We start from the raw sequence: 14,760 nt of genomic DNA, 5'->3' as shown, positions 1-14,760 counted from the left end.
AGAAGCTTAAGTATGTTCATGTAAATCTTCGATAGTATAGTTGCGAGTATCTCCGCCTGTCATGCGGAAGACCTGGGTTCAATTCCCCGTCGGGGAGGTACTTTTGAGTAAATGATTTGTTATATACAGTTGACCGTCCGAATTGTTTGATTCATACCTCATAAAATGACCTGAAATCGGTAATGAATTCCCCCACAAACACAGAATTCTTCAACTCAATGAATTGGGGGACTATGAAATCGATGAACATTACGCAATTAACCGATCGTTACGTTGTGATTATCTCAACATGTTGCAATAAAGTCCGCTATATATAGAGAAATTGAGCATTAGATCACTGAAAATCGTGAGTGTAGGAAGTATGTTCACGTAAATCCTCGATAGTATAGTGGTGAGTATCTCCGCCTGTCACGCGGAAGACCGGGGTTCAATTCCCCGTCGGGGAGGTATTTTTGAGTAAATGATTTGCTATATACAGTTGACCGTCCGAATTGTTTGATTCATACCTCATAAAATGACCTGAAATCGGTAATGAATTCCCCACAAACACAGAATTCTTCAACACTATGAATTGGGGGACTATGAAATCGCTGAACATTACGCAATTAACCGATCGTTACGTTTTGAATATCTTCACATGTTGCAATGTAGGCCCTTACAAATAGAGAAATTGAGCATCAGATCACTGAAAATCATGAGTGTTGAAAGCATATTCATGTAAATCCTCGATAGTATAGTGGTGAGTATCTCCGCCTGTCACGCGGAAGACCGGGTTTCAATTCACCGTCGGGGAGGTATTTTTGAGTAAATGATTTGTTATGTACAGTTGACCGTCCGAATTGTTTCATTCATACCTCATAAAATGACCTGAAATCGGTAATGAATTCCCCACAAACACAGAATTCTTCAACTCTATGAATTAGGGACTTTGAAATCCCTGAACATTACGCAATTAATCGATCGTTACGTTGTGATTATCTCCACATGTTGCAATAAAGGCCGCTATATATAGAGAAATTGAGCATTAGATCACTGACAATCGTGAGTGTTGAAAGCATATTCATGTAAATCCTCGATAGTATAGTGGTGAGTATCTCCGCCTGTCACGCGGAAGACCGGGGTTCAATTCCCCGTCGGGGAGGTATTTTTGAGCAAATGATTTGTTATATACAGTTGACCGTCCGAATTGTTTGATTCATACCTCATAAAATGACCTGAAATCGGTAATGAATTCCCCACAAACACAGAATTCTTCAACTCTATGAATTGGGGGACTATGAAATCGCTGAACATTACGTAATTAATCGATCATTACGTTGTGATTATCTCCACATGTTGCAATAAATGCCGCTATATATAGAGAAATTGAGCATTAGATCACTGAAAATCGTGAGTGTAGAAGCTTAAGTATGTTCATGTAAATCTTCGATAGTATAGTTGCGAGTATCTCCGCCTGTCATGCGGAAGACCTGGGTTCAATTCCCCGTCGGGGAGGTACTTTTGAGTAAATGATTTGTTATATACAGTTGACCGTCCGAATTGTTTGATTCATACCTCATAAAATGACCTGAAATCGGTAATGAATTCCCCCACAAACACAGAATTCTTCAACTCAATGAATTGGGGGACTATGAAATCGATGAACATTACGCAATTAACCGATCGTTACGTTGTGATTATCTCAACATGTTGCAATAAAGTCCGCTATATATAGAGAAATTGAGCATTAGATCACTGAAAATCGTGAGTGTAGGAAGTATGTTCACGTAAATCCTCGATAGTATAGTGGTGAGTATCTCCGCCTGTCACGCGGAAGACCGGGGTTCAATTCCCCGTCGGGGAGGTATTTTTGAGTAAATGATTTGCTATATACAGTTGACCGTCCGAATTGTTTGATTCATACCTCATAAAATGACCTGAAATCGGTAATGAATTCCCCACAAACACAGAATTCTTCAACACTATGAATTGGGGGACTATGAAATCGCTGAACATTACGCAATTAACCGATCGTTACGTTTTGAATATCTTCACATGTTGCAATGTAGGCCCTTACAAATAGAGAAATTGAGCATCAGATCACTGAAAATCATGAGTGTTGAAAGCATATTCATGTAAATCCTCGATAGTATAGTGGTGAGTATCTCCGCCTGTCACGCGGAAGACCGGGTTTCAATTCACCGTCGGGGAGGTATTTTTGAGTAAATGATTTGTTATGTACAGTTGACCGTCCGAATTGTTTCATTCATACCTCATAAAATGACCTGAAATCGGTAATGAATTCCCCACAAACACAGAATTCTTCAACTCTATGAATTAGGGACTTTGAAATCCCTGAACATTACGCAATTAATCGATCGTTACGTTGTGATTATCTCCACATGTTGCAATAAAGGCCGCTATATATAGAGAAATTGAGCATTAGATCACTGACAATCGTGAGTGTTGAAAGCATATTCATGTAAATCCTCGATAGTATAGTGGTGAGTATCTCCGCCTGTCACGCGGAAGACCGGGGTTCAATTCCCCGTCGGGGAGGTATTTTTGAGCAAATGATTTGTTATATACAGTTGACCGTCCGAATTGTTTGATTCATACCTCATAAAATGACCTGAAATCGGTAATGAATTCCCCACAAACACAGAATTCTTCAACTCTATGAATTGGGGATTATGAAATCGCTGAATATTACGCAATTAACCGATCGTTACGTTTTGAATATCTTCACATGTTGCAATGTAGGCCCTTACAAATAGAGAAATTGAGCATTAGATCACTGGCAATCGTGAGTGTTGAAAGCATGTTCATGTAAATCCTCGATAGTATAGTGGTGAGTATCTCCGCCTGTCACGCGGAAGACCGGGGTTCAATTCCCCGTCGGGGAGGTATTTTTGAGCAAATGATTTGTTATATACAGTTGACCGTCCGAATTGTTTGATTCATACCTCATAAAATGACCTGAAATCGGTAATGAATTCCCCACAAACACAGAATTCTTCAACTCTCTGAATTGCGGGACTATGAAATCGCTGAACATTACGCAATTAATCGATCGTTACGTTGTGATTATCTCCACATGTTGCAATAAGGCCGCTATATATAGAGAAATTGAGCATTAGATCACTGAAAATCGTGAGTGTAGAAACTTAAGTATGTTCATGTAAATCTTCGATAGTATAGTGGCGAGTATCTCCGCCTGTCACGCGGAAGACCTGGGTTCAATTCCCCGTCGGGGAGGTACTTTTGAGTAAATGATTTGTTATATACAGTTGACCGTCCGAATTGTTTGATTCATACCTCATAAAATGACCTGAAATCGGTAATGAATTCCCCCACAAACACATAATTCTTCAACTCTATGAATTGGGGGACTATGAAATCGATGAACATTACGCAATTAACCGATCGTTACGTTGTGATTATCTCAACATGTTGCAATAAAGTCCGCTATATATAGAGAAATTGAGCATTAGATCACTGAAAATCGTGAGTGTAGAAAGTATGTTCACGTAAGTCCTCGATAGTATAGTGGTGAGTATCTCCGCCTGTCACGCGGAAGACCGGGGTTCAATTCCCCGTCGGGGAGGTATTTTTGAGTAAATGATTTACTATATACAGTTGACCGTCCGAATTGTTTGATTCATACCTCATAAAATGACCTGAAATCGGTAATGAATTCCCCACAAACACAGAATTCTTCAACTCTATGAATTGGGGGACTATGAAATCGCTGAACATTACGTAATTAATCGATCATTACGTTGTGATTATCTCCACATGTTGCAATAAATGCCGCTATATATAGAGAAATTGAGCATTAGATCACTGAAAATCGTGAGTGTAGAAGCTTAAGTATGTTCATGTAAATCTTCGATAGTATAGTTGCGAGTATCTCCGCCTGTCATGCGGAAGACCTGGGTTCAATTCCCCGTCGGGGAGGTACTTTTGAGTAAATGATTTGTTATATACAGTTGACCGTCCGAATTGTTTGATTCATACCTCATAAAATGACCTGAAATCGGTAATGAATTCCCCCACAAACACAGAATTCTTCAACTCAATGAATTGGGGGACTATGAAATCGATGAACATTACGCAATTAACCGATCGTTACGTTGTGATTATCTCAACATGTTGCAATAAAGTCCGCTATATATAGAGAAATTGAGCATTAGATCACTGAAAATCGTGAGTGTAGGAAGTATGTTCACGTAAATCCTCGATAGTATAGTGGTGAGTATCTCCGCCTGTCACGCGGAAGACCGGGGTTCAATTCCCCGTCGGGGAGGTATTTTTGAGTAAATGATTTGCTATATACAGTTGACCGTCCGAATTGTTTGATTCATACCTCATAAAATGACCTGAAATCGGTAATGAATTCCCCACAAACACAGAATTCTTCAACACTATGAATTGGGGGACTATGAAATCGCTGAACATTACGCAATTAACCGATCGTTACGTTTTGAATATCTTCACATGTTGCAATGTAGGCCCTTACAAATAGAGAAATTGAGCATCAGATCACTGAAAATCATGAGTGTTGAAAGCATATTCATGTAAATCCTCGATAGTATAGTGGTGAGTATCTCCGCCTGTCACGCGGAAGACCGGGTTTCAATTCACCGTCGGGGAGGTATTTTTGAGTAAATGATTTGTTATGTACAGTTGACCGTCCGAATTGTTTCATTCATACCTCATAAAATGACCTGAAATCGGTAATGAATTCCCCACAAACACAGAATTCTTCAACTCTATGAATTAGGGACTTTGAAATCCCTGAACATTACGCAATTAATCGATCGTTACGTTGTGATTATCTCCACATGTTGCAATAAAGGCCGCTATATATAGAGAAATTGAGCATTAGATCACTGACAATCGTGAGTGTTGAAAGCATATTCATGTAAATCCTCGATAGTATAGTGGTGAGTATCTCCGCCTGTCACGCGGAAGACCGGGGTTCAATTCCCCGTCGGGGAGGTATTTTTGAGCAAATGATTTGTTATATACAGTTGACCGTCCGAATTGTTTGATTCATACCTCATAAAATGACCTGAAATCGGTAATGAATTCCCCACAAACACAGAATTCTTCAACTCTATGAATTGGGGATTATGAAATCGCTGAATATTACGCAATTAACCGATCGTTACGTTTTGAATATCTTCACATGTTGCAATGTAGGCCCTTACAAATAGAGAAATTGAGCATTAGATCACTGGCAATCGTGAGTGTTGAAAGCATGTTCATGTAAATCCTCGATAGTATAGTGGTGAGTATCTCCGCCTGTCACGCGGAAGACCGGGGTTCAATTCCCCGTCGGGGAGGTATTTTTGAGCAAATGATTTGTTATATACAGTTGACCGTCCGAATTGTTTGATTCATACCTCATAAAATGACCTGAAATCGGTAATGAATTCCCCACAAACACAGAATTCTTCAACTCTATGAATTGCGGGACTATGAAATCGCTGAACATTACGCAATTAATCGATCGTTACCTTGTGATTATCTCCACATGTTGCAATAAGGCCGCTATATATAGAAAAATTGAGCATTAGATCACTGAAAATCGTGAGTGTAGAAACTTAAGTATGTTCATGTAAATCTTCGATAGTATAGCGGCGAGTATCTCCGCCTGTCACGCGGAAGACCTGGGTTCAATTCCCCGTCGGGGAGGTACTTTTGAGTAAATGATTTGTTATATACAGTTGACCGTCCGAATTGTTTGATTCATACCTCATAAAATGACCTGAAATCGGTAATGAATTCCCCCACAAACACATAATTCTTCAACTCTATGAATTGGGGGACTATGAAATCGATGAACATTACGCAATTAACCGATCGTTACGTTGTGATTATCTCAACATGTTGCAATAAAGTCCGCTATATATAGAGAAATTGAGCATTAGATCACTGAAAATCGTGAGTGTAGAAAGTATGTTCACGTAAGTCCTCGATAGTATAGTGGTGAGTATCTCCGCCTGTCACGCGGAAGACCGGGGTTCAATTCGCCGTCGGGGAGGTATTTTTGAGTAAATGATTTACTATATACAGTTGACCGTCCGAATTGTTTGATTCATACCTCATAAAATGACCTGAAATCGGTAATGAATTCCCCACAAACACAGAATTCTTCAACTCTATGAATTGGGGGACTATGAAATCGCTGAACATTACGTAATTAATCGATCATTACGTTGTGATTATCTCCACATGTTGCAATAAATGCCGCTATATATAGAGAAATTGAGCATTAGATCACTGAAAATCGTGAGTGTAGAAGCTTAAGTATGTTCATGTAAATCTTCGATAGTATAGTTGCGAGTATCTCCGCCTGTCATGCGGAAGACCTGGGTTCAATTCCCCGTCGGGGAGGTACTTTTGAGTAAATGATTTGTTATATACAGTTGACCGTCCGAATTGTTTGATTCATACCTCATAAAATGACCTGAAATCGGTAATGAATTCCCCCACAAACACAGAATTCTTCAACTCAATGAATTGGGGGACTATGAAATCGATGAACATTACGCAATTAACCGATCGTTACGTTGTGATTATCTCAACATGTTGCAATAAAGTCCGCTATATATAGAGAAATTGAGCATTAGATCACTGAAAATCGTGAGTGTAGAAAGTATGTTCACGTAAATCCTCGATAGTATAGTGGTGAGTATCTCCGCCTGTCACGCGGAAGACCGGGGTTCAATTCCCCGTCGGGGAGGTATTTTTGAGTAAATGATTTGCTATATACAGTTGACCGTCCGAATTGTTTGATTCATACCTCATAAAATGACCTGAAATCGGTAATGAATTCCCCACAAACACAGAATTCTTCAACACTATGAATTGGGGGACTATGAAATCGCTGAACATTACGCAATTAACCGATCGTTACGTTTTGAATATCTTCACATGTTGCAATGTAGGCCCTTACAAATAGAGAAATTGAGCATCAGATCACTGAAAATCATGAGTGTTGAAAGCATATTCATGTAAATCCTCGGTAGTATAGTGGTGAGTATCTCCGCCTGTCACGCGGAAGACCGGGTTTCAATTCACCGTCGGGGAGGTATTTTTGAGTAAATGATTTGTTATATACAGTTGACCGTCCGAATTGTTTCATTCATACCTCATAAAATGACCTGAAATCGGTAATGAATTCCCCACAAACACAGAATTCTTCAACTCTATGAATTAGGGACTTTGAAATCCCTGAACATTACGCAATTAATCGATCGTTACGTTGTGATTATCTCCACATGTTGCAATAAAGGCCGCTATATATAGAGAAATTGAGCATTAGATCACTGACAATCGTGAGTGTTGAAAGCATATTCATGTAAATCCTAGATAGTATAGTGGTGAGTATCTCCGCCTGTCACGCGGAAGACCGGGGTTCAATTCCCCGTCGGGGAGGTGTTTCTGAGTAAATGATTTGTTATATACGGTTGACCGTCCGAATTGTTTGATTCATACCTCATAAAATGACCTGAAATCGGTAATGAATTCCCCACAAACGCAGAATTCTTCAACTCTATGAATTGGGGGATTGTGAAATCGCTGAACATTACGCAATTAACCGATCGTTACGTTTTGAATATATTCACATGTTGCAATGTAGGCCCTTACAAATAGAGAAATTGAGCATCAGATCACTGAAAATCATGAGTGTTGAAAGCATATTCATGTAAATCCTCGATAGTATAGTGGTGAGTATCTCCGCCTGTCACGCGGAAGACCGATTTTCAATTCACCGTCGGGGAGGTATTTTTGAGTAAATGATTTGTTATATACAGTTGACCGTCCGAATTGTTTGATTCATACCTCATAAAATGACCTGAAATCGGTAATGAATTCCCCACAAACACAGAATTCTTCAACTCGATGAATTAGGGACTTTGAAATCCCTGAACATTACGCAATTAATCGATCGTTACGTTGTGATTATCTCCACATGTTGCAATAAAGGCCGCTATATATAGAGAAATTGAGCATTAGATCACTGACAATCGTGAGTGTTGAAAGCATGTTCATGTAAATCCTCGATAGTATAGTGGTGAGTATCTCCGCCTGTCACGCGGAAGACCGGGGTTCAATTCCCCGTCGGGGAGGTATTTTTGAGCAAATGATTTGTTATATACAGTTGACCGTCCGAATTGTTTGATTCATACCTCATAAAATGACCTGAAATCGGTAATGAATTCCTGACAAACACAGAATTCTTCAACACTATGAATTGGGGATTATGAAATCGCTGAACATTACGCAATTAACCGATCGTTACGTTTTGAATATCTTCACATGTTGCAATGTAGGCCATTACAAATAGAGAAATTGAGCATCAGATCACTGAAAATCATGAGTGTTGAAAGCATATTCATGTAAATCCTCGATAGTATAGTGGTGAGTATCTCCGCCTGTCACGCGGAAGACCGGGTTTCAATTCACCGTCGGGGAGGTATTTTTGAGTAAATGATTTGTTATATACAGTTGACCGTCCGAATTGTTTGATTCATACCTCATAAAATGACCTGAAATCGGTAATGAATTCCCCACAAACACAGAATTCTTCAACTCTATGAATAAGGGACTTTGAAATCCCTGAACATTACGCAATTAATCGATCGTTACGTTGTGATTATCTCCACATGTTGCAATAAAGGCCGCTATATATAGAGAAATTGAGCATTAGATCACTGACAATCGTGAGTGTTGAAAGCATATTCATGTAAATCCTCGATAGTATAGTGGTGAGTATCTCCGCCTGTCACGCGGAAGACCGGGGTTCAATTCCCCGTCGGGGAGGTTTTTCTGAGTAAATGATTTGTTATATACAGTTGAACGTCGGAATTGTTTGATTCATACCTCATAAAATGACCTGAAATCGGTAATGAATTCCCCACAAACGCAGAATTCTTCAACTCTATGAATTGGGGGATTGTGAAATCGCTGAACATTACGCAATTAACCGATCGTTACGTTTTGAATATATTCACATGTTGCAATGTAGGCCCTTACAAATAGAGAAATTGAGCATCAGATCACTGAAAATCATGAGTGTTGAAAGCATATTCATGTAAATCCTCGTTAGTATAGTGGTGAGTATTTCCGCCTGTCACGCGGAAGACCGGGTTTCAATTCACCGTCGGGGAGGTATTTTTGAGTAAATGATTTGTTATATACAGTTGACCGTCCGAATTGTTTGATTCATACCTCATAAAATGACCTGAAATCGGTAATGAATTCCCCACAAACACAGAATTCTTCAACACTATGAATTGGGGATTATGAAATCGCTGAACATTACGCAATTAACCGATCGTTACGTTTTGAATATCTTCACATGTTGCAATGTAGGCCATTACAAATAGAGAAATTGAGCATCAGATCACTGAAAATCATGAGTGTTGAAAGCATATTCATGTAAATCCTCGATAGTATAGTGGTGAGTATCTCCGCCTGTCACGCGGAAGACCGGGTTTCAATTCACCGTCGGGGAGGTATTTTTGAGTAAATGATTTGTTATATACAGTTGACCGTCCGAATTGTTTGATTCATACCTCATAAAATGACCTGAAATCGGTAATGAATTCCCCACAAACACAGAATTCTTCAACACTATGAATTGGGGATTATGAAATCGCTGAACATTACGCAATTAACCGTTCGTTACGTTTTGAATATCTTCACATGTTGCAATGTAGGCCATTACAAATAGAGAAATTGAGCATCAGATCACTGAAAATCATGAGTGTTGAAAGCATATTCATGTAAATCCTCGATAGTATAGTGGTGAGTATCTCCGCCTGTCACGCGGAAGACCGGGTTTCAATTCACCGTCGGGGAGGTATTTTTGAGTAAATGATTTGTTATATACAGTTGACCGTCCGAATTGTTTGATTCATACCTCATAAAATGACCTGAAATCGGTAATGAATTCCCCCACAAACACAGAATTCTTCAACTCTATGAATTAGGGACTTTGAAATCCCTGAACATTACGCAATTAATCGATCGTTACGTTGTGATTATCTCCACATGTTGCAATAAAGGCCGCTATATATAGAGAAATTGAGCATTAGATCACTGACAATCGTGAGTGTTGAAAGCATGTTCATGTAAATCCTCGATAGTATAGTGGTGAGTATCTCCGCCTGTCACGCGGAAGACCGGGGTTCAATTCCCCGTCTGGGAGGTATTTTTGAGCAAATGATTTGTTATATACAGTTGACCGTCCGAATTGTTTGATTCATACCTCATAAAATGACCTGAAATCGGTAATGAATTCCCCACAAACACAGAATTCTTCAACTCTATGAATTGGGGATTATGAAATCGCTGAATATTACGCAATTAACCGATCGTTACGTTTTGAATATCTTCACATGTTGCAATGTAGGCCATTACAAATAGAGAAATTGAGCATCAGATCACTGAAAATCATGAGTGTTGAAAGCACATTCATGTAAATCATCGGTAGTATAGTGGTGAGTATCTCCGCCTGTCACGCGGAAGACCGGGGTTCAATTCCCCGTCGGGGAGGTATTTTTAAGTAAATGATTTGTTATATACAGTTGACCGTCCGAATTGTTTTATTCATACCTCATAAAATGACCTGAAATCGGTAATGAATTCCCCACAAACACAGAATTCTTCAACTCTATGAATTGGGGGACTATGAAATCCCTGAACATTACGCAATTAACCGATCGTTACGTTTTGAATATCTTCACATGTTGCAATGAAGGCCGCTATATATAGAGAAATTGAGCATTGGATCACTGAAAATCATGAGTGTACCTCACCTCAGAATTCTTCAACTCTATGAATTGGGGACTTTGAAATCCCTGAACATTACGCAATTAATCGATCGTTACGTTGTGATTATCTTCACATGTTGCAATAAAGGCCGCTATATATAGGGAAATTGAGCATTAGATCACTGAAAATCGTGAGTGTTGAAAGCATATTCACGTAATTCCTAGATAGTATAGTGGTGAGTATCTCCGCCTGTCACGCGGAAGACCGGGTTCAAGTAAATGATTTGTTATATACAGTTGACGTCCGAATTGTTTCATTCATACCTAATAAAACGACCAGAAATCGGTAATGAATTCCTCACAAATACAGAATTCTTCAACACAATGAATTGGTGACTTTGAAATCCCTGAACATTACGCAATTAATCGATCGTTACGTTGTGATTATCTCCACATGTTGCAATGAAGGCCGTTATAGATAGAGAAATTGAGCATTAGATCACTGAAGATCGTGAGTGTTGAAAGCATGTTCAGGTAAATCCACGATAGTATAGTGGTGAGTATCTCCGCCTGTCATTAAACTTAGTGGGCGTGGTTATTTTCGCTGCAAGATCGGGTCCTATATTAGTAAAGAAATTGTTAAATTCATTTGCAATATCAAAGCTTTTTGATAATAGTCTGTTTTTATCGTCGTTGGCCATACTATTTTTAGGTGATGTCACGCTAGTCTTTTTATTTAATAATTCATTAATTGTCATCCATGTTTTGTTCATATTTTCACTGGCAGACACAAATCGTGTGTGGTAGTATTTTTTTTTTTGGCTGACTTTAGCAATTTTGTCAAGATATTACGGTATGTTTTATATTTATTTCGAATTTCGTCATTATTTGGCAGTCTTTTCATTTAACAATATAATATAAATTTTGATTTAGTTGAAATAATTAGCCCCTTTGATAATGAAGGTTTACGTATCTTCTTTGTACTGACTTGAATTAATAGGGCGTGTTTTTTAATAGTACCTAAGAACAAGTCGCAAAAGGTCGAATATGCATAATTAATATTATTACAGTTATATATGGGTTGCCAGGAAATATTGTTCAAATCGGAAATGAAATCGCTTTTACTGTAGCGTGAAAAGTCATATTTGTGAAATAATGTATTATGGTTTAGGACATGGTCAAGGTTTTTAATTATAGCAAAGGTTGTATAATGGTCACTGATATCGGTTTCAATACTACCACACTCGATGAAATAATCTGGAATATTTGAAATTACGCGATCAATAATGGTGTTTGTATTCTGTGTTACTCTTAGTTAGGGTATCAATTGTTTGAACAAAGATATAACTATTCAGTAAGACAACATAACTATCACAGGAGTTGGGATTCGTGAAATCAATATTGTAATCACCAAATATAATAATTTTTTTGTCTTTGGAAGACATATGATCTCGACACTTTTCGAAAGTATCTAGGAATTCGTGAAGGAGAGTATTTGGCTTCCTATATATAACTACAAATACAAACTTTTGTTTTCTATGATCGTGTTCACAATGACTGATTTCAATATCATTAACACGAGAAAAGGACAATGAGTCATGAATATACAGTGCAAGACCTTGGGAATGTATACGGTTGGAGGTGATAAAATTGTAGGATGGAATTTTGAATAGCGAGCAATCAGTCTCATTACGTAACCAAGTTTATGTCAATGCAATAATGGATAGTTTGGTTTCTATTACGCTTAGAACACTAACAAGGTCATCAAAATGTTTACTAATTGATTTAATGTTTAGATGAAAACTGGAAAATGGATGATGTTTAGGGTTTGATATAATAGCAGTATCTATACATGTATTAAATTGCTCCACACTATAAGACTGGCAGTTATATTTTATAGTTGTATCATCGGAGTTCATAGTTAGTGTTGAACATTTACAAGTTAGTTGATTTGGTCATTTGCTGAATGGACTTTTACAATTAGAGATACTTCGTCTTTTCTGGCAAATATCTTCCCATTATGAGGCCAACTAAATTTCCATTTCGCGGCTTTGCGTTTGTTGTTTGTTTCATGAAAACGTTTCTTGTTATTTTCGGTAAGCTGCTCGTTTATATAAATCCGTTGGTTTGTTCGTTGTAATCCTCCATTTTTTATGTCTGATGTAGATTTATTATACAAGTTCTTCTTTGCTTTATATAATTAATTTCTAATACTTTTTCTTGTAAAGCCGGCGATAGTCCCAGGTGAGCGCTGCCCTGGTTTCAATGGCAGCCGGTGACTGATATCAATGTCACATTCCGATATTTGAATTCCTGCTAGATCGGCTTTCTTTAATTAATATTTCGTCAGTATTTTAACCTTATATTTCAGATATTCCCTGTATTTCCAGGTTGTTATGCTTTGTATACTGCTGTATTGTTTCGATGTCTTCTTCTGCTTTGTTCAGCTTATCTTCTGTACTCGTCACTTTCTCACGCAATTTTGTATTTTCCTGTTGTAAGTCTTTCATTTGTTTCCTATAGCTCTCAAAAAATGTATTCATATAGTCTACGGACCTTTGGCAAATCAGAAAAAGTAGTTACCACGGCTGATAACTGGTCCACCTTACGACACAATACATCGAGTCTGGTTTCAATACCTTGGGGTGATGTTCCGTCCGCCGTCCGCCAAGCCTTTCACTTGTTCGAGGAAAGCGTTTCGCTTCACATTTTCGGCATAGATTTAAATCGCCTTGACATAAACGCACTTGTTTTGTAGTATCGCAATCGTAGTATTTCATTATGTTGTAAACTTCGCAAACTAAGTTTTGAGCATTGTTTCTCTTGAAAAGGGAGCTGAGCTGCCTACGATGCTGCTGTTGTTTGCGTTGTTGTTAGGACATAACGGACTGTTGGTCGTATGTGTTGTGTTTTGCGGGGTATTGTAGTAATATTTTGCTACACAACGGCCTTTCGCATTTTTTTAATCGCTCAAACGCCATTGTCCGAATCGCGCGGTTTACTTTTTAAAGGGAGGTCGTCGTCGCGCTGCGCATTTCCGCCATTTGTGTTAATAAACACAGAATTTGCCATAATCGTCTTCCAATGGAAATCCAAAGTATGAGGTTTGACCTGGACGCGACTTGCATTAATTCCGGTGACTCCTTCAGTTCGTCTTTACATGACGTTTCACGTGACAACTGGTCATAAACAAAACGCAGTGCCGTGTTGCAGATCGCGAAGAATCGCCGATACATTTTTCCCACTTGCAGTTTGCCTAGTTGATCCATAATTGATGCATGGAACCATGGTTGATGCGAGTAAACGGGAGTAAACGGGAGCCGGGCACCCTTGCTACGTTCTCACACTGTAAAAAACGCCGGTGTTGACACTGTTTTTGCTGTGCAAATATTAGCTAATCTGCTGAATTGCCTGCTCGCGTTCTCACTTAGTAAAAAACAACGGTGATTTGGGCCCACAACGAATCATATCACAGAAAGGTCAATAAACAACATGGCAAATGCATTTGCTTTGTTCCTGTTTCTCCATGTGTTTTTACGCTCGAGAAAAGGGCAACGACGATCGATTAATCGAGATTTCGAAGAGCAAGAAGTCGCCAACTTGTTGTGGTTACTAAAAAAGATAGTTAGGAAACGCTATTGTTAAAAGGTGTGAATCTGCCAAATTCCTCAAGGATGCGTGTCGCGCTGTGTACGCCCTCTATTGCTTGAGATTTCAAGGCCCACCATTTTGTTTCATTTTTGTGTCGATCACTTGATGTTCCGCGAATTTGAAATTTTAAGCTCGTTTTCGATAGAATATCCACGTTTAGTGCACAAGCTCTACGAAGAACTACACGTACATTTCGGATGAGTACTCTTTGTGACTGTGATAACATTCAGAATCGAGAATCGTCATTTATCGTTTTCACTGTTGTCATGAAAGTAAGCTTGGGTCCCGGAAGAAAAAGTGACAACAATTCTAACCCCTAAGTCACTATTTTAAAATA

General features: G+C 38.7%; 12 non-coding genes across 12 annotated transcripts; all 12 read left to right on the top strand.

The window, feature by feature from the left end:
- Positions 1 to 374: 374 nt before the first annotated feature.
- TRNAD-GUC (transfer RNA aspartic acid (anticodon GUC)) lies at positions 375 to 446 on the top strand. The gene has a single exon. It is a non-coding gene; the product is annotated as a tRNA-Asp (tRNA).
- A 623-nt stretch (positions 447 to 1,069) lies between these two features.
- On the top strand, positions 1,070 to 1,141 carry TRNAD-GUC (transfer RNA aspartic acid (anticodon GUC)). The gene has a single exon. It is a non-coding gene; the product is annotated as a tRNA-Asp (tRNA).
- A 630-nt stretch (positions 1,142 to 1,771) lies between these two features.
- On the top strand, positions 1,772 to 1,843 carry TRNAD-GUC (transfer RNA aspartic acid (anticodon GUC)). Its single transcript has one exon. It is a non-coding gene; the product is annotated as a tRNA-Asp (tRNA).
- Positions 1,844 to 2,466: 623 nt separating this feature from the next.
- Positions 2,467 to 2,538, top strand: TRNAD-GUC (transfer RNA aspartic acid (anticodon GUC)). The gene has a single exon. It is a non-coding gene; the product is annotated as a tRNA-Asp (tRNA).
- Positions 2,539 to 2,813: 275 nt separating this feature from the next.
- TRNAD-GUC (transfer RNA aspartic acid (anticodon GUC)) lies at positions 2,814 to 2,885 on the top strand. The gene has a single exon. It is a non-coding gene; the product is annotated as a tRNA-Asp (tRNA).
- Positions 2,886 to 3,514: 629 nt separating this feature from the next.
- On the top strand, positions 3,515 to 3,586 carry TRNAD-GUC (transfer RNA aspartic acid (anticodon GUC)). The gene has a single exon. It is a non-coding gene; the product is annotated as a tRNA-Asp (tRNA).
- Positions 3,587 to 4,216: 630 nt separating this feature from the next.
- TRNAD-GUC (transfer RNA aspartic acid (anticodon GUC)) lies at positions 4,217 to 4,288 on the top strand. Its single transcript has one exon. It is a non-coding gene; the product is annotated as a tRNA-Asp (tRNA).
- Positions 4,289 to 4,911: 623 nt separating this feature from the next.
- On the top strand, positions 4,912 to 4,983 carry TRNAD-GUC (transfer RNA aspartic acid (anticodon GUC)). The gene has a single exon. It is a non-coding gene; the product is annotated as a tRNA-Asp (tRNA).
- Positions 4,984 to 5,258: 275 nt separating this feature from the next.
- On the top strand, positions 5,259 to 5,330 carry TRNAD-GUC (transfer RNA aspartic acid (anticodon GUC)). The gene has a single exon. It is a non-coding gene; the product is annotated as a tRNA-Asp (tRNA).
- A 1,331-nt stretch (positions 5,331 to 6,661) lies between these two features.
- TRNAD-GUC (transfer RNA aspartic acid (anticodon GUC)) lies at positions 6,662 to 6,733 on the top strand. The gene has a single exon. It is a non-coding gene; the product is annotated as a tRNA-Asp (tRNA).
- A 1,318-nt stretch (positions 6,734 to 8,051) lies between these two features.
- TRNAD-GUC (transfer RNA aspartic acid (anticodon GUC)) lies at positions 8,052 to 8,123 on the top strand. Its single transcript has one exon. It is a non-coding gene; the product is annotated as a tRNA-Asp (tRNA).
- A 622-nt stretch (positions 8,124 to 8,745) lies between these two features.
- Positions 8,746 to 8,817, top strand: TRNAD-GUC (transfer RNA aspartic acid (anticodon GUC)). The gene has a single exon. It is a non-coding gene; the product is annotated as a tRNA-Asp (tRNA).
- The last annotated feature ends 5,943 nt before the right edge of the window (positions 8,818 to 14,760 follow it).

The sequence above is a fragment of the Saccoglossus kowalevskii genome, chromosome 17 (genome assembly GCF_978046115.1).
Source record: "Saccoglossus kowalevskii chromosome 17, keSacKowa6.1, whole genome shotgun sequence".
NCBI lineage: Eukaryota > Metazoa > Hemichordata > Enteropneusta > Harrimaniidae > Saccoglossus > Saccoglossus kowalevskii.
The sequence above is the reverse complement of the archived record's forward strand: the minus strand, read 5'-3'. Positions and strand labels throughout refer to the sequence as shown.